A 25,036-nucleotide genomic window follows, 5' to 3' on the forward strand; every position below is an offset into this window, starting at 1 on the left:
ATCTTGTCACTATTGGCTTTCAGATTTCCAAGGCAGATTTCTCACTTTATGTGAGAAAAACAAAGAAAGATATTATGCTACTTGTCATTTATGTTGATGATTTGATTATGACAGGTGACAGTGATGAAGATATCCTTCATGTGAAAATGCTATTGAAGCAGAAGTTTGAGATGAAGGATTTGGGAGAGCTGCGTTATTTCTTGGGCATTGAGGTGATTAGATCACCAAGTGGGATACGGCTCTTGCAGAGGCAGTATGGATTGGACATGCTATCCAAATATGGGATGACAGGCTGTAAGCCTATTTCAATTCCTTTGGAGCAGAATGTGAAGCTGAGCGCAGATGCAGGTGAGCTTCTGGAAGACCCTACTATGTACAGACACCTAGTAGGAAGTTTGATTTATATGACTATTACCAGGCCAGATTTGAGCTATGTTGTTGGATTGGTAAGTCAGTTTATGCAGGCTCCAAGGAAACTGCATTTGGATGCGGCTAGATGCATACTCAGGTATGTGAAGTCCACATTGCTGTATGGACTACTTTATGAGACTGGGGTTCAGATACAGTTGTATGGATACACTGATGCTGATTGGGCTGGTAGTATTTCTAATAGACGATCTACCAATGGAAATGTGTTCTCTTTTGGGAGTGCTGCAGTCACTTGGAGTAGCAAGAAACAGCCTACAGTTGCCTTGTCAAGCACAAAGGCTGAGTACAGGGGCACAGCAATGGCTGCATGTGAGGTAGCTTGGTTGCATAAGCTACTTTATGATATGCATCAGCCTACAGATGGGCCAGTTGTCATTTATTGTGACAACATGAGTAGTATACACTTGGCAAATAACCTAGTCTATCATGCTAGAACAAAGCACATTGAGGTGCATTATCACTATGTGCGGGAGAGGGTTTTACTAGGTCTTATTGATCTAGTTTGTGTCAGTACAGAGGATCAGGTAGTTGACATATTCACGAAGGCATTGGGCGCAGAGAAGCTGCACAAGTTCAGAGACCTGCTTGGTGTGCAGGAATTGGGATTGAGCTCGAGGGGGAGTGTTGAGATATCGAGCTCCACTCGTGATATACCAGTGTGACCATTATGCATTTATGTCACCGACTTGTCAGTTGCAGATGCGGTTGGTACACCGCCCATGAATAATAGCGAGATGACAGCTATCCTTATCTACTCTAGTTCATGGCTCAGTTAGTATGCCACCTTAGTTAGTTGAGTTTGGTTTGAGACCCGTATATCGGGTTCTTCTATTTCTATGTACTAGAGTTCTTTTTGGCTTACACAACTAAGAAGAGGAAAACTATTTTCAGCCTCCATCTTTGTGTGTATTCCCCCATTGTGCAAGCAAGAAAGCTACAAGTGAAACTCCTTCCTTCTCTCCCACAATCTTGACAGCTTTTCACTAATAAAAGCTCCACTGAATGAAGATACATGATTGCTTGCAAAATGACATCCCCCACATAAACATTCAGATCCTCCTCATCAAGAATTTGTAGATGTCTTGTGAGATACATAAAAGATAATAACTGGGCTTCATGTGAAACTAACACCACCCATCCTTGGGAGGTTCCAAATTCACATTGCTTAGAGAAATATACAAAGCAAACCTCTATTGATTGTACTTAATCCAGAAAGAGGGGGGAGGTGACACCAATTCAACATAGTGAGAAAAGTCATCATGCACACAATTCATTCGTTGCTAAAGGCATTCTACCTTAGCAGAAAACCCATCATATAGCTTAGCCTTTTGCTACAACTGATCAAGCTCCTTTGTAGAAGATAAACCAAAAGAAACAACTAGAGCTGGAGGAGGAATAGAAAGAACATCAATTTGCTAGTTAAGCTCTTCAATAAGCTTCTTCTGTGATTCAATAATGTCTTGGGAATGCTGCAATTCACCCTCACAAGTACCCAACTTACGAGCTGACTCTATCATATCCTCAAGAGTTGCATTCTTTTCTCGAGCTAAAGCCACATTCTCAACTTCCAAAGTAGCTACTTTATTTTGTAACTCTTTGATTTGGACTTGCTGGGAATCCATCAAACCAGTACCATCAATCCTCTATTTATGAATATCACTAAGAGTAGCTTTTTTAGATGCCAAGTCCTCCAAATCTTTTCTCAACTAATTATTCAAGAAGTCAACTTTTTCTTGCAATGAATTATAAACTCCCCTATAGATTGATTGAAGACAGGAAGTAAGGGAAGTCTCCAATGTAGACTAGACACCAGAAATCAACTGGGAAAACAAAGATCCAACCAGCATCGTTTGTAAAGCAGAGGGAATCTATTGATCTAACTGTCCATCCCTTTGGGCAACAAATAACTTAGGACAAGACAGGAATGAAGGGAGGGAACTACTAGAAATAGTAGGGGTACTGTCTTGCATAGGAAGATTTGCAATTGAAGCTGAAGAGAGACTAGACAACCCTCTGGTATGCCTGCATTTAGTTTGAAAGAACCTAGGAGGGGGCTCATCCTCCAAATCTGAGTTTAGTTGTAATGGAGGAGGAGATGAAACAGAAGGTGGAGGCTGCTTCAGAAGACGAGTAGGATCAACCACTGCTAGCACACCACCAGGAGGAGGGCAAAGGTAATAATCTTTTGAAGGAAGACACCATAAGAGTCGTTACTACCTTAATCTTTTCTAACTTGGAAAATGTTGATCCATCTCGGCCAACATAAATGTAGCCAATCAAACTTAGCTCCTTCAAGGATCAAGACAGACACAGTAAAATTTGAAATCAAATTCATAGTAATGAAATTATGAAATCATAGAAAAATATATATTGGATGATTTCAACTTACTAAAAATCTTAGATAGTTTATCTTACTTTGAAAAGAATGATTATTTGAAAAATTAAAAACTAATTATAGTTGCTTTAAAATATGAAAAGAATTGTACTAATTATGTACGTGGATCCAACCCCCATTGGATGGGAATGAAGTGTGATGCCATTCCAGAGCTGCCTTGGATACTCTTTACCTAGGGTGTGTATATACTACCTAAGGCAATCAACCACCACTTAGGTATTCTTGGTCTTCCATATAGGGGTTCACCCTTACAATGGTGGGTAAGAATAGGTGGGGCACTTGTTTGAGTTGTAATCTCAATCTTGGTCCTAAAATAGGAAAGGAAACCTATATGAGCCCAATATGATTGAGAATTAGAAGACCTGAGATAAATAGGGCAAGGATGGTAATCTAGTTGTGGGTTGGTTTTCTCTTTGGATCAGGTTGTAATAATGAAAAATAAATCTTAATAGATATGATTTCATAATGAATTTATTAGTGTCTATATCATAATAGTGTGCCAATGAACCCTATACAAAAAGTAATTAATGAAGATGTTTTAATATATCATCACGGTGTGGTAGCATGCTTTTTTAAATCATTAAAGTATGCCACAATACTTATGAGAAGCAAATGGACAATCTCCTGACAAAACCATCCTATGACCAGGTGGACTTGATTAGCTAGTTGCTTTCCCCAAGGCTTAGAAAAAAAAATAAGCATGACTTCCTAAATTCAATCCTTGAATTGATTAAGTAGTGTTTTAGGGAGCCTATTCCTTATGGGTAGAGGGGTTGATACTCAAATCCCCCTTGTTTCTCACTCTCATTGAACCAAGTGTGATGCTTGCCTACCTTGGTCTTTGACAATTCTCAAAAATCATTAATTTTAAGCTTGATGTTAGATGATTGCTAGAGACCGTAGTTGTGTCTTTAGGAACCTGTAGGTCGATCCTCATGGGATGAGGCCAAACACTTTGCTGCAAGGTGGACTTAGGGAACACCTAGTCACCTAAATTTGCAAGCTCAAAGAAATCTCAAATGGCGGTGATTAGGGTTGAGTCCCTGAAACTATCCTCCTTATGAATTAGGTCAATTTTGTTTCAACTTTTTGCTTTGTGCCAGTGTCCCAAGCCTCACTTAGCACATAGAGATACAAGGCTTTGTGTTAGCACCCCAAGCCTCACTTGGCACACAAAGATACAAGGCTTTTCTTATGCCTACACTAAGCATGGTGTCTGGGTCCCATGTCCTCATGGATTAGTGTAGTCATGCATTTGACTTAAGCAAGTTATACCTTATATTTTTTGCTTCGTGTTGGTGTCCCTAATCTCACTTGCATGCAAAGACACAACACATTCCTTATGCCTACACAAAGCATGGTGCTAGATCCCACATCATTGTGGATTGGCACTAAAGGGACACCATGGATTAGTATAGTCATGCATCTAACTTAAGTGGTTTATATTTCATACATTTTTCTTTGTGTCTGTGTTCCAAGATTGTTTGGTGCACAAAGATACATGGTTTTTCTTATGCTTGCAATAAGCATGGTATCTGGGTCCATGTCCTCATGGCTTGTCATTGAAGGGATACCATGATTAGTGTACTAACTTAAGTGATTTGTAGCTTGTACTCTACATTTTGTATTGATGTCCTAGGCTCACTTAGTACACAAAGATAGAAGGTTTTTTATATGCCTACACTAAACATGGTGTCTGGGTTTCATGTCCTTGTGGGCTAGCTATAAAGGAACACCATGATTAGTATATTCATGCATTTGAATTAAGTGGTTTATATCTTATACTCTTTACTTTGTGTTAGCATCCTAGGCTCATTTGGCGCACAAAAGTACAAAGCTTTCCATGTGCTTGCACTAAGCATGGTGTCCGAATTTCACGAACTTGTGGCAAAACACTTGAGGGACACCATGATTAGTGTAGCCATGCATCTAACTTAAGTGGTTTGAAGCTTGTACTTTTCGCTTTGTGAAAATAAAAATAATGCTAGTAGACAAATTGAGTCGATTATTTATATACATATATACATGCATGCTAAATAGAATGAAAATTTTTATATCTAAAAAGAGACATACAAATTGAGTCGATTATTTATATACATATATACATGCATGCTAAATAGAATGAAAATTTTTATATCTAAAAAGAGAGATACAAAAATAATTTGTTATTACATTGTATAAGTGTAAAAAGGGGGCTCATATGACTCTTACATGAGCCATAAATATGGGATTTTCTAAGATTATTTACTCATAGCTAACATGTCTCCTTTATGAAAAGTGAACCCCCCGAGTTTAGTCCTTAAAAAGGTTGTGATTAGAGAGGGGAATGGGTAAACACACCACCCCCCCCCCCCCCTTTCCTATTGCCCAACTTGAATAACCATCCAATATGTAGCCCCAACCAAATCTTCATGAAAGCTTGGGGTTGAAATTTTTAACAAAAGAAAAGCATTGATGAACCTTCAACCAATTATCCAATTGATTAAAGCAATGTCAAAAACTAGTAAAGGATATGAAATCTTTCTCCATCTTTTCTGGTATCAAGACTTCAAAAAGATCTTCAACTCTAAGCTTCATTGAAGTACTGTGATCTTCAACTAATCTAGCTACAACTGTCAATCTTCCACAATGTCCATAGTTAAAGAGGATAGACTCACATATAATAACATATCCACAACATCACACCCACATACACATAAACATATAGCAAAAATATACAAAAATAATGTAGTTTGATGGCAAGACTCAAGAAAGGAAATTGAAATATATTTCATTGAGAGATCAAGGTACACCATTAGAGTTACTAGGCTACAAGTACTTTTTGAACAACATTCTCATATTTAAGCACTCTCTAGCTCAATTTTCATCAAAAAAATAAGAGGGAGAAGTTTAGAGAAACTATGCTGCTAACACATCCACATTAGGATTGATAGTAAGCAAAGATATGGACTTTCAAGTAAGAGGGAGGATTTTGGAGAGACTATGCTATTGACACATCCACATTAGGATCAATAGTGAGAAAATGTATGATTGTTAGTGAGTGAAAGCAAGGTACCAACAAAAGTGAGCAACCAATCACATTGGCACATCCAGTGACTATGATTGCACTCTAGAAAACTACAAATAAGAAGATGAGTAGGCTACAACGTTAGTTTAGCGCCTAAAATAAGAGGCGAATTGAAAATTGGTCTTGTCACCAAATTCTACAAGGTCTAGAAGGGAGATAAATAAGCAAAAAACAGTGGATAGGAGGGAAAGTTAAATCATAAATCTAGATAAATGAAGGGAAAGGAAAGTTGAAAAAGAATGAAAAAATGGTTAAAGGGAATCTTGAAAAAAGTGGATTGAAGAGGAGGTTCAAGCAAATACGTAGGTGTAGAAGAAAATGTTAAATTGGTAAAAAATGGACATGTGGTAAATAGGGAAGTTTTGTGGAATAGAAGAAGGGATAAAGGATAAGGGAGAAATAGTAGCAAGATTGAAGATAAGAAGGAAAACATAATGGGGAAGGCAATGGGTCATCTACTAATAGGTAGTAACATGGTTATTGTGCAATGTGCCATCTGTTGATAGGTAAGAAAGGGGTGTTTGGAGAGTACATGGAGCTACGATAATGGAAGGATTGGAAAAAGTCATTATGCTTTGGATTGACAAGTGCACATGTGACTTTCAACACTTGATGAGTACAATATTCAACGACATGCTCTATAAATAGCTCGAATTATTTGTTGATGACCTCTATATCAAATCCTCTAGGGATGATTAGTTAGAAAAGCTTTAAGTAGCCTTTGAATAGCATCGATAGTATCAACTTTCATTCAATTTTCTTATGTGTTGTTGATATTTGCAATCACATCCATGTTGCCTCTTTTTATGAAGCAAATGGGCAGAGGATATGCAGGCTACTTGAATCCCATAGGCATAGAGGGGAAGACTATCACCTATCCTATTCTATACAACATTGTACTTGGATGTCACTTTCCTATATGATGAATGCAATGTCATTGTCATTTTGTTCTTCAAATTAGTGTACTTGGTTTTCTTTTGTTTGTACTTCGGATCAAGTATTGATTCATGTAATGTCTAAGTACACATGAATCTAGTGTTGGTCTATGAGCCACCATAGCTCCCATGCTCTAAATGCATGTTTCTCACATGATATCAAAGCGTAGTTGAGCATGGCTCAATATGTTTTATCTCACCTCTCTACTCCTACATGTCTCCTCTCACTCCTCTCAACTAAGGTCCAACTTGGCTTGAGTGCATGAACTCATTTCACACCTCCATCTTCACTTTGCCCTCTTGTCTGCCCATAACCAGACAGTACCCAGCTCACTTGGAGCTTCTTGATCTCATGCTCCCTTTTGGAGAAAATTGTTTCTACTCCTAGTGCAACTCTCTGTCACATTGTAGCCCAACATTGGTGAACCCTAGCTCCAAAATTTAGAGATTCGTGGTCACGGTCTATGAACAGGCATAGCCTGTTCATAACATCTCTACACTTCTTGCACACTATAATCTGGGCTGTCACCATGGGGCTTTGAAAGCCCATGAGATAGGCTTTCTATCCATGCAAAAATTTTGGGAAATGATCAAGTCTACAATGCACATAGAACAAAAGACGAGGCCAGTCAGAACCCTAACTCTCATTCCTCCATAGCTTTGTGAGCTCAAGCTCATCTCTCATTCATTTTCTCTCTCTCTGCCACTCAAATTAACCTATTGCTACTCTAATTCACTAATCTACTCAATGCCACACACCAAGGAAGGAAAGATCCTAGGAGATTTTTGGGAAATCTTGGTGATTTTTTTGGCAAGATTGAAGCATAGTCAAGCATAGTGTCTCCTCTTGACACTGATCTAGTGACTCTCTCTTGCCACTGTGTCATCTGACACAATCAGCTTTGCCTCTGATCAAATCTGAGTTTTTGTGCTTCTCTAGCATCAAATCAAGGAGGGGAAGACTTGGACCTGCAAGACCTTGAAGACCTTAAATATCTTTAAATATTTCATGTTCAAAGGGCATACTTGCAAATTAAACTCTTTTGATGCTGAAATCTAAAATTTTTGGAGTTGATTTGCTGTTGATCTTGCAACCTCAATATTGGCAAGGACTTAATGATAGTTCAATTCAACGGTGTCCGATTCCATACATGGCAAACTAGGATCAAACTGATCCTGATGAAGAAAGACTTGTGGTCAATCACAAGTGGTCAAGAGAAGAAACCAAGGGAAGCTACACTTTCAATCATATGGGATAAAAATGTTGATAAGTCTCAAGCTATTATCAATCTCAAACTTGATGATAGCTACATTCATCATGTTGATGATTGTGAAACCTCTCAAGCAACATGGGATCAATTAGAAACCCTATTTGGACCTGACTCAAAATCCTCCAAATAGGGCTTACTCATTGAATTTTTTAGGCTTGACATGAAAAGTAGTACCTCACTTGCCACTCATTTGAATTATATGGAAAGCTTGTTGACACAACTTGAAGATGGATGAATACATTTGCATTGGAGTGCTTCTTAAGAGTCTTCCACCTAAGTTTGATAATGTGTCTACCATATTAATCAACATGACAAAGCCAAAGCTTCTGGATATCAAAGCCTCTCTCTTGGAAGAGGAAAACAAGATCAAGAGCAAGGGAGACACAAGCATCCCAAGAGGAGACCAACAACTCCTCTATGTGAAATGGAAGAAGAACATAGTCTATGATTTTTGTAAGAAAACTAGGCATATTGAGAAGTTTTTCCATGTTAATAAAAGGTCCCAAAGATCATCTTGCAATAGTCAAATAAGATGAAGACAACAATGGAGAAGAAGAAGAAAAAGACACTTAAGAACAAAAGGATAGGACTCACAGCTCCCTCTTTTGTAGCTCATTTTCTGATAGACTTTTTTAAAGTTTTAAATGTGGGCTTTCCTAATGTTCTTAATATAAGCTCATGTACTCCTCATGTAACCTTTGCACACTACAGCCTCTACACACTTAGTGAGGCCTTGTGACAGCCTCTAGCTTTGTATGGTTGGTTCTTTCCATGTCTACACTTAGCAAGGTTCTACTCATGACATCCTTTGTATACTCAGTGTCTTTCTTGGTTGTGATTGAGGAGGGGTGTTGATATTTGCAATCACATCCATGCTACCTCTTTGTATAAAGAAGATGGGTAGAGGATATGCAAGCTACTTAAATCCCATAGGCATAAAGGGGAAGACTATCACCTACCCTATTCTATATAACATTGTACTGTCACTTTCATATATGATGAATGCAATGTCATTGTCATTTTGTTCTTCAGCTTAGTGTGCTTGGTTTTCATGTGTTTGTACTTCTAGTCAAGTTTTGATTCCTGTAATGTCTAAGTACACATGAATCTAGTGTTGGTCTATGAGCCACCATAGTTGCCATGCTCTAGATTCGTGTTTCTCACAAGTGTCAGTTCTAAGTGAAGCATGTCATCATCTTAGGCCATGTAGTATCCAAGAATGATACTTTAACAAACTCAACAAAAATTCAATTCATGTTGAAGCTACCACCCTTAAAAAAATACCAATGTCATGTAATGTTTCCTCTAGACATTGGTCACTATGTACTTGACGCTTAAATTTACAAAAATTGCTACACAATTGTACAAACTCTTAATAAATGGGAAGTGGATGGTGGAGTACCAAGAGACATATATAGCCTTGAAAAATACTCTTATCAATATGCCTACCTTACAAGCCCTACACTAGAGGACCACATTCCAGTGCATTTTGATGCATCCAAAATTGCAATTACAGTAGTACTCTACTAGCTTGTTAAGCACAACATACACTTTCTAATGAGTTTTGCTAGTCAACAACTCACATAAACATAAATGAACTATTCCATGATAGGGTGTAAACAACTTGGCATGATATATGTTATGGAGAAGTTTCACTATTATTTATAACCACCTCTTTAACGTTCTTCATAACTTATCAAGCTTTGTTGTATCTAGTAAACAAACCATGTGCAATACTACTCTTAGAATTCGACTTCAACACAATTGTGTAGAAAAGAAAGTAGAACTACATGGTTCACCAAATGTCAAGAGTAAAAAGTGAAGAAAATACAATCGGCATTGACAATAATCTTCCAAATTTCCAATTATTCGTGATGCATTAAGAAACTTAACTCTTTAAGATTGAGTTGACTCTCTATTGGGCCAACGATGTCATCGATATCTAGGATACATATTAGTACCTACATGCCAATAGAGAAAGCTCACCTTATGCACTTATTAATCAAAACTATGCCCTATTAGTTTGTCACAAATTAGTTGCATAGGCTAGGACAATGACTTTCTATTGAGAAGTTGTGTATATAAGCATGAGTTTGAAGAAGTATTGTATGAGACACATGGGAAAATAGCATGATGACACTTTACAACTTTTGTTGCCAACCCTATTCATGGATGTAGCATGATTTATTGCACACTTTGATGAGTGCTAACATACAAAGATAACTATTAAAATGAATAGGATGGAGATCCTACCTATCTTGGTCGAGTCAACCCTTTGAGAAATAAGCAATTGGATTCATAGGACCAATCATATCTATAGCATAATATATTTCGACACATGGCACATCACAATCACCAAGTAGACTACATAAGAAAGTGGATGGAGGCAAGAGCAACACAAAAAATGATGCTAGAATGATGGTCCAGTTATTCTTGTGAAATATATTATATCTCAAATTAGATGCTTGATAGAAAGTTAGTGATAAGGTGATCTACTTCAGTAATGATAGTTATCCACTTCATTAATGAAGGGAAAAGGAGGATTAGAATTCACATGGATAAGGATAGTAGTGCATAAAATATGGAAATCAAAAGCATAAAAAGCTATAAATTAATAGCACTAGACTAGCACCAAAATCATCTAAAGGACAATGCCACCAAAACTCCCCACACCAAAAAGCACCTTGAGGACCATGATAGAATCATCCAAAAAATGATGGTATCGAAAGTCCCCACACTAGAAAGTATGCTGATACATTTGATGAGCCTTTGAAAGAGTCAAATCCAAGTATGAATATACATGGTAGCTTGTAAAATCAAATTCCCAACATACACATTCGTGTCCTCATCAAGAATGTCTAGATCACTAGGGATGGACATATGTTGGATTTAGAGTTGCAATAGTGTAAGTACATTGCTTGGAGAAGAAGAAGCTGTCAAGATTATGGGAGAGAAGGAAGGAGTCTCACTTGTAGCTTTCTTGCTTGCACAATGGGGGAATACACACAAGGGTGGAGGCTGAAAACAGTTTTCCTCTTCTTAGTTGTGTAAGCCAAAGGAACTCTCATACAAAGAAATAGAAGAACCCTATATATGGGTCTCAAACCAAAGACAACTAACTAAGGTGGCATACTAACTGAGCCACGAACTAGAGTAGATAAGGATAGCTGTCGTCTAGCTATTATTCATGGGCGGTGTACCAACCGCATCTGCAACTGACACGTCGGTGACATAAATGCACAACGGTCACCCTGGCATATCACGAGTGGAGCTCAATATCTCAACACTCCCCCTCGAGCTCAATCCCAATTCCTGCACACCAAGCAGGTCTCTGAACTTGCACAGCTTCTCTGCGCCCAATGCTTTCGTGAATATGTCAACTACCTGATCCTCTGTGCTGACATAAACTAGATCAATAAGACCTAGTAAAACCCTCTCTCGCACATAGTGATAATGCACCTCAATGTGCTTTGTTCTAGCATGATAGACTGGGTTATTTGCCAAGTGTATACTACTCATGTTGTCACAATAAATGACAACTGGCCCATCTGTAGGCTCATGCATATCATAAAGTAGCTTATGCAACCAAGCTACCTCACATGCAGCCATTGCTGCACCCCTGTACTCGGCCTCTGTGCTCGACAAGGCAATTGTAGGCTATTTCTTACTGCTCCAAGTGACTGCAGCACTCCCAAAAGAGAACAAATATCCATTGGTAGATCGTCTATCAGAAATACTACCAGCCCAATCAGCATCAGTGTATCCATGCAGCTGTATCTGAACCCCAGTCTCATAAAATAGTCCATACTGCAATGTGGACTTCACATACCTGAGCATGCGTCTAGCCGCATCCAAATGCGGTTTCCTTGGAGCCTGCATAAACTGACTTACCAATCCAACAGCATAGCTCAAATCTGGCCTGGTAATAGTCATATAAATCAAACTTCCTACTATGCGTATGTACATAGTAGGGTCTTCCTGAAGCTCACCTGCATCTGTGCTCAGCTTCACATTCTGCTCCAAAGGAACTGAAATAGGCTTACAGCCTGTCATCCCATATTTGGACAGCATGTCCAATCCATACTGCCTCTGCAAGAGCTGTATCCCACTTGGTGATCTAATCACCTCAATGCCCAAGAAATAACGCAGCTCTCCCAAATCCTTCATCTCAAACTTCTGCTTCAATAGCATTTTCACATGAAGGATATCTTCATCACTGTCACCTGTCATAATCAAATCATCAACATAAATGACAAGTAGCATGATACCTTTCTCTGTTTTTCTCACATAAAGTGAGAAATCTGCCTTGGAAATCTGAAAGCCAATAGTGACAAGATACTGTCCTATCTTGTCAGACCATGCTCTAGGTGCTTGCTTCAAGCCATACAATGCTTTCTTCAACCTGCAAACAAACTCAGGATGAACAGCATGCACATAACCTGGTGGCTGCTCCATATATACCTCTTCTTGCAAATCACCATGCAAGAAGGCATTCTTTACATCCATCTGATGTAAAGACCATTCCTTTGATGCAGCCATAGCAATGACTGCTCTTACGGTTGCCATCCTTGCAACCGGACTGAATGTTTCTTCATAATCAATGCCATATGTTTGTGCATACCCCTTGACTACTAATCTTGCCTTGTATCTGTTCACAGAACCATCTGCATTGTGCTTCACCTTATAAACCCACTTACAGCCAATTGCATTCTTATCTTTAGGCAAAGGTACTAACTCCCATGTAGCATTTGCTTCCAAGGCATCCATTTCTTCATCCATGGCTTTCTCCCATTTTTCTTTTCCCATGGCTTGCTCAAAAAAAGTGGGTTCTGGTTCCTGTATCACTTTGACCATATATGCATAGTGAATGGCTGTAAATCCATCATATTTCAGCCTATCCACAGGATACCTAGCTCTGGTAGACCTGCGCAAAGTAGGTTCACTCCCAGGTGCTCTCAAAACATCCTTGGTCTTCCTTACTCCAGGTGTAACAATAGAAGGAATACCCAACTCATCATCAATGCTCTGTTCTGAGCCACTGGATTCACCATCCACATAAGAGTGACCTGCATTCATATCAAACATGGGCTGATCTACCTTCTCTTTTCCTTTTCGTGATACCTGAATACCACTATCTGCATTGCTTTGAGAAGATTCTCCTAATCTCAATCTGCCTGTCCATGGCGAAGAATGTGAACCACTGCTAGAGGACGCTCCAGGTCCACTAATATTTTGTGACTGCTGCTGTGAATTCTGTGCAGCATTACCATTTTGTGCATCTACATCATCAATCACATTTACTGGTTTATACCAGCTACTCATCTCATAAAAAATAACATCTCTGCTCACTGTAAACTTACGAGTAGAAGGGTTATAGCATCTATACCCTTTTTGCTGCAGAGAGTAACCAATAAAGATGCACTTCTCAGCTTTTGGATCCAACTTAAATCTCAACTCATCTGGCACATGTACATAGGCAATGCAACCAAAAATTTTCAAATGAGAAATATCTGGTTTCCTACCATTATACCTCTCCTCTGGAGTCATCCCATGTATTGGTGCAGTGGTAGTCCTGTTCATTATATAGACTGCCGTAGCAACTGCTTCAGCCCAGTAAAAATCTGGCAAGTCTTTTTCGTTGAGCATGGCACGAGATACCTCTCCAATATGCCTGTTTTTCCTTTCTGCAACTCCATTTTGTTGTGGGGTATGACTGCATGAATATTGTTGCTTTATGCCATGCTCCTGCAGGAACCTTGCAAACTCATTTGAGAGGTACTCTCCCCCTCCATCTGACCTTAGGCATTTTATTTGCAGGCCTGTTTCTTTTTCAACCATAGCTTTAAGAGTTTTGAAATGCCCAAAAACTTCACTTTTCTTTTTCATAAAATACACCCAAACTTTTCTGCTATAGTCATCAATAAAACTGACAAAATAATGGCAGCCTCCAAGAGATGCAGCTTTAGTAGTCCACACATCAGAGTGGATTAATTCCAATGGCTTCTTACTCTCTTGAACATATCTAGGAAATGGTTTCCTTGCCTGTTTTCCAAACTGACAGGCTTCACATACCTTATGCATTTCTGCAACCTTGAATTTGGGCAATCCTGCAACAATATTTTGGGCTTGCATTGATTTAAGTTGGTGTACATTAACATGACCAATGCGTTTATGCGAGATATCAATATCTGCAACTACACCGGTCCCATGTGCAAACATTACTGCACTCAATTCAGACATGTCTGCATCCAACGTAAACATTCTGCCCTTCTTCTTTCCTTTTGCTATCAAGCGACCTTTATTTTTCATATCCTCAACAAAGCATCCATGAGGATTAAATCTGACCTGCAAGCCCTGCTCAACCATTTGACCAACAGAAACCAGATTCTTGGTGATATTCGGGACATGAAATACATCGGACAGGTATTTCTTTTTCCCATCCTGCATAGACAAAGGAATTTTTCCAATCTGCACAATAGGATGTGTAGTATCATCACCAGTCTCCACAAATCCTGGTTTTTCCATTTTCCTTGCATCCTCCATCCATTCTGCATGACCTGTCATGTGGTTTGATGCACCTGAGTCAACATACCATACATTGTTGCTTCCTTCTGCACTTGTCACAGAATTGTTCATGTGCTGCACCATGAACAAATGCTCATTTCTATCATCACCCAGTCTACTAGAAGATGCATAATTCCCTTGTTGCAGTTTTCCATTCATGATGTCATTCTGCTTTTTATAGTAGTCTTTAGCCATATGACCCATTTTGCCACAGTAGTAGCATTCAACATTACTGTTTGCATTTTGGCCTCTTTGCCATCCACCACGACCTCTTTGGCTCCCCCTGCCTCTAGAGTTACCACGTCCTCCCCATAGGACTGGTTTTCTTGAGTTTGCTGCATATTCTGATTTCTGCCACGGCCTCCAAATCGGCCTCCTCTACCTCTGCCTCTACCTCTTCCAGCATTTGAGTAGAAGACAGTTTCTTTTGAAGTTCCTCCTGAAGAAGATGCACCACCATTTCTCTGCTCCTCAGAAATTAGAAGAGCAATCAACTCCTCAAAATCAGGAAATCTTTCACGAACTGAAATGGATGTCCGAAACTGTGCATAATCCTTTTCTAGATCATTCAAGGTCACAGAAACTAAATCATCATCTTCCACTGGCGACCCAATGGAAGCAAGTGCATCTGCAATCTTCTTCACCTTCATGTGGTAGTCATTGATGCTCATATTTTCTCTTTGCACATTATGCAACTCTTGCTTGAGCTGCATTTTCCTGGCTTGAGTATTTGTGCTGTACATTTTTGACAAAGTGTCCCATGCCTCCTTTGGCGTACTTGCATCCTGAATATGCACAATCATAGAGTCTGAAATACTGATAGATAGCCAGTACATAACTTTCCTGGCTCTCTCATGCCATGCTTTGAATGCTTGCATTTGCTGTTGATTGGGAACATCAGGAAGAACTGGTTCTTCTTCATTTCCTGCAACAAATTCCCAATATCCTTTTCCCATAAGGAAATTCGTCATTCTAAACTTCCATGCTTGGAAGTTGTTCTTGTCAAGCTTTTCAGTTACAATCTGTGAAAGAGAATCAGACGCCATTACAGAATACTGCAAAAAATTCTGTCACTCCAGAGAACACAGCTTCAGCCTCACAAGGGCAAATCTGCAAAACTGACAAAAGTGGTATTTAACCACACAGTCACTTCCTAGTGACGATTTTGCATCAACAGGCAACAAGGATGATTCTGTAACTCCCAATGTCTCTGCGCACAGGCATACGATGCAATTTCTACAGTAACTTTTCACCGACCTATAGAACAGTGGGGCTACACAGCATAAAACTGAGCCTTTTCCTGAGTGCGTGCAGAAAACTTCCGCCTCCAAAACAGGCCCCGAAATGGCCTCAAATCAAAAAAACAAGGTCGCCAAGGGCTAAAGCCCATTCCCACAGCATATACTGCCCTCTTGCTTCACCGCGAAGGGCGTCTCAACCTGAGACAGTGAACTCTTGCAATTTCTGGCTGTGCTACCTGCAGAGATCTGCTCCCAAAACAGAAAATGAAAGCAACACTGCTCCTCTTACCAGAACACCGCGAGCTTGGCTTGCTTTCTTGAGCTCCTTACCACGAACAAGGCTCTGATACCATGTCAAGATTATGGGAGAGAAGGAAGCTTTCTTGCTTGCACAATGGGGGAATACACACAAGGGTGGAGGCTGAAAACAATTTTCCTCTTCTTAGTTGTGTAAGCCAAAGGAACTCTCATACAAAGAAATAGAAGAACCCTATATATGGGTCTCAAACTAAAGACAACTAACTAAGGTGGCATACTAACTGAGCCACGAACTAGAGTAGATAAGGATAGCTATCGTCTAGCTATTATTCAGGGGCGGTGTACCAACCGCATCTGCAACTGACACGTCGGTGACATAAATGCACAACGGTCACCCTGGCATATCACAAGTGGAGCTCGATATCTCAACAGAAGCTTGAGAGAGTACAACTTGAAGTGTCTTGAAAGATATCAATAGATAAGACTTACAAGCCTAAGCCCTAAAAGTAAATAGGCATATATACAAGGCCAAGGGAAAAAACCTCCAAAAGATAGAAAAAGGTGCCTTAGTGATCCTATGTGTGTTCACACACATCTAGTAAAACCCCCTTGGGAGTGATGCAATGAATAAGAGCTAGCACTCATTATAGGGAAGTGTCATGCCTAGTGGATTACATCCATCCACAAAGGGAAATAAGACCAAAGGTTTGTAGAGAGCTTCAAACTTCTCATCATCTCTCTTGTAGAGAGTCTCTCCTTAACATAATGATAGTGCATCTCAATGTGCTTAGTATGTGCATGGAACACTAGATTCTATGCAACTACTAATGTGCTCTAATTGTTAATGAAGATGATGGTGGCAAGTAACTATCCAACACCCAAATTAATCGAGAGGCATTTAAGCCAATCACACTCAACTGTAGTTGTGAAAGCTACTATGTACTCAGCATCATAACTAGAAGTGGCCACAATGGGCTACTTCTTTCTTTGCATGAGCTATTGTGAAGCATAAAGTAAAAACCACTTGTGGATAGTACACAAGTATCATAGCAATCAGCCCAATTATAATCTTTTAAAAAATGTAACTTTGGTGGTAATGATCCCCCCTTGGGATAAAACAACCCAAGGTATTGAATACCTTTCAAGTAGCAAAAGATTCACTTTCCTCCCTACACTGACATCATGAAGGCTCAACTTCAAACATGTCTCCATAGGAGTAGCAATAGGTTTGCAATCTTAAAGACCAAATCTTTGCAATAATATTTTGACATGCTTTGTTTGGCACAAAGTAATACTTCCATCGCACTACTTAAATAACTATGCAATAGGCCCAAATCCAACATGTCAAAAGCTAAATTTAACACAATATTAAATTGAATGATATGTCTCTCACCATTGAGGAACATACCATCAATATAAACCATAATGATTAAAGACACATCATCCTCATGTTGAACATATAATGTGCTCTGAGTGGGACTATTTCAAAAGCCATGTATAGTCAAGTATGCATGTATATTTATATACTAACATCGAGGTGCTTGCTTCAAATGATACAAAGCCTTTTTCAATCTACACACTTTGTTCTCTTGCCCCTTCTACATAAAACCATGAAGCTGAAAAACATGCATTTTCTCATGTAAATCACCATTTAAAAATGTAGTTTTAATGTCTAACTAATGTACATTCTAATCATTATGAGTTACTGATGCACAAATTATATGAATAGTTGTCATATGGCAAGTGGGAACAAAAGTTCTATCAAAATCAATGCCCTTCTACTAAGCATAACCTTTTCCCACAAGTCTAGCTTTGTAACAATCCACACTACCATCTAGCTTGCAGTTTAACTTGTAAATCCACTTGGTTGATACCAATAATCTTCTTACCAGGAGGCAAATCATATAAGAACTAAGTGCCATTTTTTATAATAGCATAGTACTTAGATTATATATCAACCATCCAATTCTCTAAATTATATATCTCTTTAAAAGTCACAAGTTCATCCTCATGACACGAATTAGAAATAACCAATGCATAACAATCTAATGCATTAGAGGCACTATGAGAGCTCGAACAAGTATGATTAGCCAATGTTGCATCCAACTTACTATCACACAATGTTTGCATCAACCATTTTGGTGTAGTCGTCAACTACTCAATCTCTACTCTCTCATTAAAAAGTGCATCTCACATCTACTTTTGAAGGAGATTGATCTATTGTATTATTATGAGAAACATGCATAGGTTGAAAGCTGCCTCATCTGGCACTACATGTGATTATACACCATCAAAAAGAGGCAACAAAATACCATACATATCATATGAGTATGCATCTATCTCTTTTGTACATGAAAGTAAAGGCCGAGAACAACAACTTCCACAAAGATAACATCACATTTGACCAAGCCTATGCTTACTTTGTGAATGGTAAAGCTTATAACCTTTGCTTTCATTATTGTGTCCAATAAAGATACATTTTACAACCTTGTCATCCAACTTCTTGCATTGTTACATTGGAACCAAAGTATAAGTCAAGTGATAAAAAATGTGCAAGTGAGCCAGAGATAGTGTTTTACCATGCCAAGCCTCACACAAAGTAATAGAGTCTTAGTGGGACACATGTTAAGGACATAATGTAAGATACCCAGCTCATTTGAACAAAGTACGCATGACCACACCTTATTTTCACCTCATTCATGCAAACAACCCAATTTTTTGCTTTTATATATATTCATATACTCTCATATATGCTTAAACTAATTTATTCGACACAATTTTCAATTTGTTCTATTTAGAATATTTTCTCATTACGTGAATTATTCTTAATTATTAAAATTTTATTTGGATTTATTCTAATTTATTTTAGTTTATTTCAATTATAATGATTTATCTCATATTTTTTAATTAATAAATAATTTTCTTCCTTTATTTGAATTATTTACAAAGTCTTATAATTGATTAAATTTTTATTTATTTCAAATTTTACTACTTTTCTCAACTTACTCTAATTTTTCATTAATTCTCTTGATTTATTGACATCAATTTTTTGAAATTATTATTAAATTCTTGTCAAATTTCTCGCCTTACTTTAATTATTTTTTAGTTCAATTATTTTAATAAAAATTTTGTGAATTTATAAACCTAAAATTTTGGATCAATTTTTGGTGAAATTATTTAATTGATTTTTTGATAATTTAAAAAATTTTTGAATATTAATTTATTTCTCTTGTTAATCTATGGACATTACAAGTCCTTCATTCATCCCTAATCCCTAGAAATATGTGCTAACCCCTTAGAGATAAATATGTCAAAAATTATGAAAAGTTAACCATTTAGATTTGCAAACTAAAATTTATCTCACATAATGAGTATAAAAGTATAGTTAGTCAATTAGAAATTTAAAAACATTATATAAATAGCTAAAATTAAATTATTTTAAATATTAAAATTTAATTTCTTTGAAGATGTTATTTAAACTAGGAAAGAAATATCAAGAAAATAGAGAGAATTAATTTCTACTTCTATAAAGCTATTAAATAATTTAAAGATTTATCTTTGAAATTATTAGACTCTTAGGAAGATTTTCTATTCAAAGTATCATAAAAAAAGTCAAGTAAAATTAGTATTTTTGTAAGATTAGCCCAAAAATTATTTAGAAAAGTAATTTCTTTATGAATTACACATATTAGAATTGTATTTTCCATAATCTAGTCAAATAAGATAAGTGAATCATTTAGTTTTCTTTTTTTTTATTTTATAGTAAATAAAAAGTTAGTAGACTTTAGTAGTTATGATATATGTATTCACATGCATATATGTTAAACTTAAGTTGTGAGTTGATTATTGTTTTGAATAGAGATAAAGAGAGTGTTTTGATTATTCTTGATTTGTTAAAAAGGACAAGTCTCTTCCATCTTTATATCATTGTCAGTATGAGTTTGTATTTTACTTTTCCAAATATTTCTCAAGTATTAATCTTCCAGCTAGTTCTCTACATTCCATCCTTTCCCTAGGGTTTTTTCCCTCATAAACAAAATGGGAAGTTATTACAATGGTTTGTGTAATAGACAAGACAAAGTACTACTTTGTTTTCAGCCTTACAAAAAATACAATTATGTTTGGAAAAAATAAAAATTTTGGCTAAAATGAAGACTAAGGGTGAAATGCTTTTTTTTTTAAACATACCAATGTCTTCCAAAGGAATCTATAGCCATAAAATCTTCATTAAGGAGTATATGTATCCAGTAGACAACTTCTTGTATAAACAAACTTTATTGAACAAAATCTAAGATAACTTTCCAAGGGCTAATCCAAATGATGCTTGCTAGATATCAAAATGAAGTTCTTTAGAGTGATTTTAGCTTATGTAAGTGACACTTCACTGAAAGTAGGGTAGAATAAAATATGTTCAAAAATAGACTATTGTTTGAGTACTACCTGCAACATAATAAGGCCAATTGTGACTAACTCTCAGCCAAGAGTACATCTTGAAGATAAGGAAACTCTTCCAAAATGAATGTGGGGCTTTAAGCAAGGTTCGAGTAAGCAAGAAACGAGTAAGAAGCTCTCCCGTTCTTCCACTCTCTCTCTTGGATAGAGCCTGTGGAGGCACCGGAAGAAGGGTCGAGCAAAAATCTCAGATTGCTATGAGATTTGGTGTGCAAGCAGATCACTGTATATTTTGGGCATCTGAGGCCATTTCAGGCCCCGTTTTAGAGCCGCAAGGTTGCGAATAGTAGTTTCAGGATACACTGTGATTTCAGCTGTATTGATCGAAAGTGGGTGCATAGGTTACAGATTGCGAATCTGTAAGGCTAGTGTAATGAAGGGGACCTAGGAGAGAGAAGGAGAGAAGGGAGAGACTGCAGAGAGGAGAGAGAAAGAGAGAGAAAGAGAGAGAAAGAGAGAGAAAGAGGGTGACGAGGAGAGAGAAAGACTAGAAGTAGAGAGAGAAAAGCAAGAAGAGGAGAGAGAAATGGCTGGCAGCCATGGAAGGACAGGGAAGAAGGTGAAGAAGGTGAAAGGACAAATGTGTATTCATCAAATGGTACCTATTCAGTGTCCCTTACACCTTTTATACTTAGGTCAACTTGACCTAAGTATTTCCCTCCATTACAATCCATCCCCACTCAAAATGAAGTTTTTGTCCTCAAAAACAAAGATCGGACTTATTGGTATAGCCAAGTAGTGGGCTACAGAGTACTACTCTGTACAGCATTACAAGTGGCAAAAGATAGTGGGGGAGGGGGGGTTTCTTGGCATAGACCCAGTAAAAGATTGCCTAATATTCAAGAGTAGTACTAGTCTATGCAAGGGTTAAGGTCAGCCTGTAGCCACCCGGATCAAAAGGGAAAGTGGTATCGCTGCCATGCATTGGATCAGCTTCCATAAGATCAAAGTCCAGTACAGCTAGAAGCATGATCAGCATGGTGGTATTCTCTAGCTCTTCCATAAGCCTCTCAGGCATCACCATGCTCTGTATGACTGAAGCATATGAGGCTGAAGTCACCATTGCATGGACTACATCAGCCCCTAAGTGCTGCATATTCATGGACCCTGCATTCTTAGTGATGTCCAAGCATTTAAACTGCAGGTCTGTGGACTGAAGGGGCTCCCGCATGGGATCATGATCATCCAAATCCACATGCTGCCCATGATCTTCTTTCTTGAACTGAAGTTCTTGTTGTGGACCCATACCAAAATGGTCTTCAACAAGATCTTCTCCATCCTTTGCATCATAATACTCTAATACCAAGAGTATTTTGGCAGTCTTTGCCCTGCATCGATAGCATAAGCCCGCAGCATGCAATTCCCATATCGTATCACTAGTAAGGTGTCTAATGCGTGTAGCCTTAGATAGCAATTTACACACCTGCTCATCACCATTGGTCAGCTCAGTAATAGTTTTGACATGTTGCTCATAGACATCTTGCTGCTCATATACTACAGATGGCTGTCCATGCTCATGACCATAATGCTCATGCTGTCCATATGGATGGTCATACCAATGTGGCTGCTGCTCATAATGATATTCATGCTCTCCATATTGTATATGGTGATAATAGCCCTATTGCACATCAGAGGGATAATGTGGTTGAGCATATGCATTTGCTTCCACTGATGTTTGCTGCTCACGTACATAAGCATGCTGCTCATATACAATAGATGGTTGTTCATGCTCATGACCATAATGCTCATGCTGTCCATATGGATGGTCGTAGGAATGTGGCTGTTGCTCATAATGATACTCATACTATCCATACTGCATGTGGTGATAATAGCCCTGCTGCGCATCACACGAATAACCGTCATAAGCATGCTGCCTTTGATCATTGATCCCACAGCATTGGTCATGCTGTCCATAATCTCTATGAGAATCCATGTCACAAAAATGTTCATACTCCTGTCCAAATACATCTATTTGTTGTTGACTACTACCAAAACTTTGGTCATATTGTTGCCCATAAACATGCTGCCCAAGATTGCATGAAGATTGTTCAACATGATTACAATGGTATTCTTGCATCCTAGGCTGACCATGAGTATGATGATTGGCAAGTCCATGAGCATAGGTATCGGTATGATGTCGGTCATAATCACTTGCTTGCCACTCCTGCATTGCATCAGGGTCTCCATGAGGCAGCTGCCCATATGGTTGTGTGGCATAAGAATCTCCATATGCATGTTGATGATAGGAACCATGTTGTTGTCCATAGGGACAATGTGGTTGAGTATATGCCTACATGCTGCCTACTAATGTTGCTCACTATTGCTTTAAACTTCAAACCACGTAAGCAACTGCTGCCCACTATTGCTTCAAGCCTCAGAACTGTTGCTCGCTGTTGTTGCAAATTTCAGACCACTTAAGCAACTGTTGCTCACTATTCAGGGCTCACAAACATATTCACCACTACTGTTTGCATTCAGAGCATCTTCATTCAATGATGACAATTGAGATGCAATCACTGAGTATTTTGCAAGTGCATACGACACACTGTTATTGTCAGAATAGAGTGTTTATGGATCAAGCATCAGTATTCACTATTTGACTCTGCTATTCTTATTCCACATGATGTTGTTGTAACTAATGTGTCCAGCAACCAACCTGCAATCTACTTCAAATCTGTCAATCTCCCTAAATATTCACACAAAGCCTTCAGAGAATGCCTCTAAATGCTGTAACTGATGTGTCTACATATATGAACTAAATGCTATTCACACAGAGCCTTCAGTTCCAACAACCAACCTGCAATCTACTTCAGATCTGTCAATCTCTCTGAGTGATGTAAAGAGATTGTCAAGAAACCTTAGAGCTTTGCAGATTTGACTACTGAGATTCACCTTCTTTCTAGTAAAACCGTCATTCTTGCATTACTCTTAGTCCTCTCAGTCTCTGCTCCAACTATGCTTGGTGCATGTCCTTTTCTGATAGCATCTCAAGGTCTATCATGCGATCAATAGTTGTATTCAGGCTTGATCAACCTATTCAAAGTGAGGTCATGCTCAGATAAACCAGGTTTGGTCATACACAACCAACGCATCACAAGCTTAACATTGTGCCAAATCAGTCTTAAACTGAGCATCAAGACCCTCACTCAAACAGAGGATTAAGACCCTGGAAGCTCTACCACTGAATCAAGAGTGGACAATAATCAGTCCTCTTCCTCTTCTTTGAGTCTTCTCTTTTCAGCCTCATCAAAAGATTCCTTTTTAGCCTCCTTGTTCTGGGTCATCCATTCTTCAACAACTTGCTTGGCGTAAGCAGGATCATCGCAGACCAAAATATTGTCAAAGACTAAACCAGCTTTAACCTGCCAAAGCTCCCATCCCAAAATATTTCAAAGGTTTGAAAACATACAGATCTGGGTCATCTTCAAACTCTAGGTTATCTATCCATGGAATTTTCCACTTCCCTTTGTAACTTTGATTCTTTACTTTCTTGCCTTTCCATGGACCTTTGTAATCTGGGTTAGGGACTTGAGGAGGGCTCCATTCACCACTTATTGCATCGTCCCAATCAGTAGGCTTTTTAGCATTTGGATCAGGGATCTCTGGGGGAATCAAGTCATATCCCTCTGGTTTACCAGCATCAGGGTCAAATATGCACTCCCTATCATCCCAATCAGCAGGCTTCTTCACATTCACACCCTTAATTTTTCGAGGTGGCAAAATATCCCAATCAGTGTAGAAGCTTCCAGATTCCCATTCTCTGTTGTCAACAAGAATGGAATATGATGCATCTGGCCGAATAATGAAGGTGTAAAAGTGTGTGAGCAAGAGTGGACAATAATCAGTCCTCTTCCTCTACTATCAATGCCCACCATCAAACTTCAGATATTTCCAGTTACTTACAGACGTTGCAAAGGTTATGGCTTCTGATCTCAACTACTACTGCTCTCACAGTTTCTAACTGGGTAATGGGCTGCAAGCAACCATTCCTCTTTGGGGAAGTTATATGGCACTTCACCAATCAGCACAGCAGCCAGGCAATATCCATGTGCAATATCCAATGGTATATGATCTAGCAGTTGCTTCACCTGCATCAACTGCTCTAGCATTTTTGGGGTGTGGTAAGTAGCCAAATGAAATGTCCAACCAAGCCTGATGTTGAACTTAGCCATTGACAAATGGAAAGATCAAATGATCTTGTATTTGTTGGACATGGGTTGAAGAAGCAAATTCCATTGCAAAGAGCACCTCAAATGTTGCAGCCTGATGGCTTGTTTTTATTATTTCCTAGTGTTGAATGATTGATTGATTGATTTTGGATGGTTTGGAAGTGTTTTGGGATGGGTTGATTAGGTTTGAGAAGCTCATGATGGATTTTGATTGAGTGTTCTATGGTGTGTTTATTTGGTTCTGATAAGGCTATT

General features: G+C 38.4%; 1 pseudogene; it reads right to left on the bottom strand.

Moving 5' to 3' along the window:
- Positions 1-23,663: 23,663 nt before the first annotated feature.
- LOC148013828 (calreticulin-3 pseudogene) lies at positions 23,664-24,784 on the bottom strand (annotated as a pseudogene).
- Between the last annotated feature and the right edge of the window lie 252 nt (positions 24,785-25,036).

Source organism: Lygodium microphyllum, chromosome 25, assembly GCF_053477565.2.
Source record: "Lygodium microphyllum isolate KBCC chromosome 25, Lygodium_microphyllum_v1.1.10, whole genome shotgun sequence".
Taxonomy (NCBI): domain Eukaryota; kingdom Viridiplantae; phylum Streptophyta; class Polypodiopsida; order Schizaeales; family Lygodiaceae; genus Lygodium; species Lygodium microphyllum.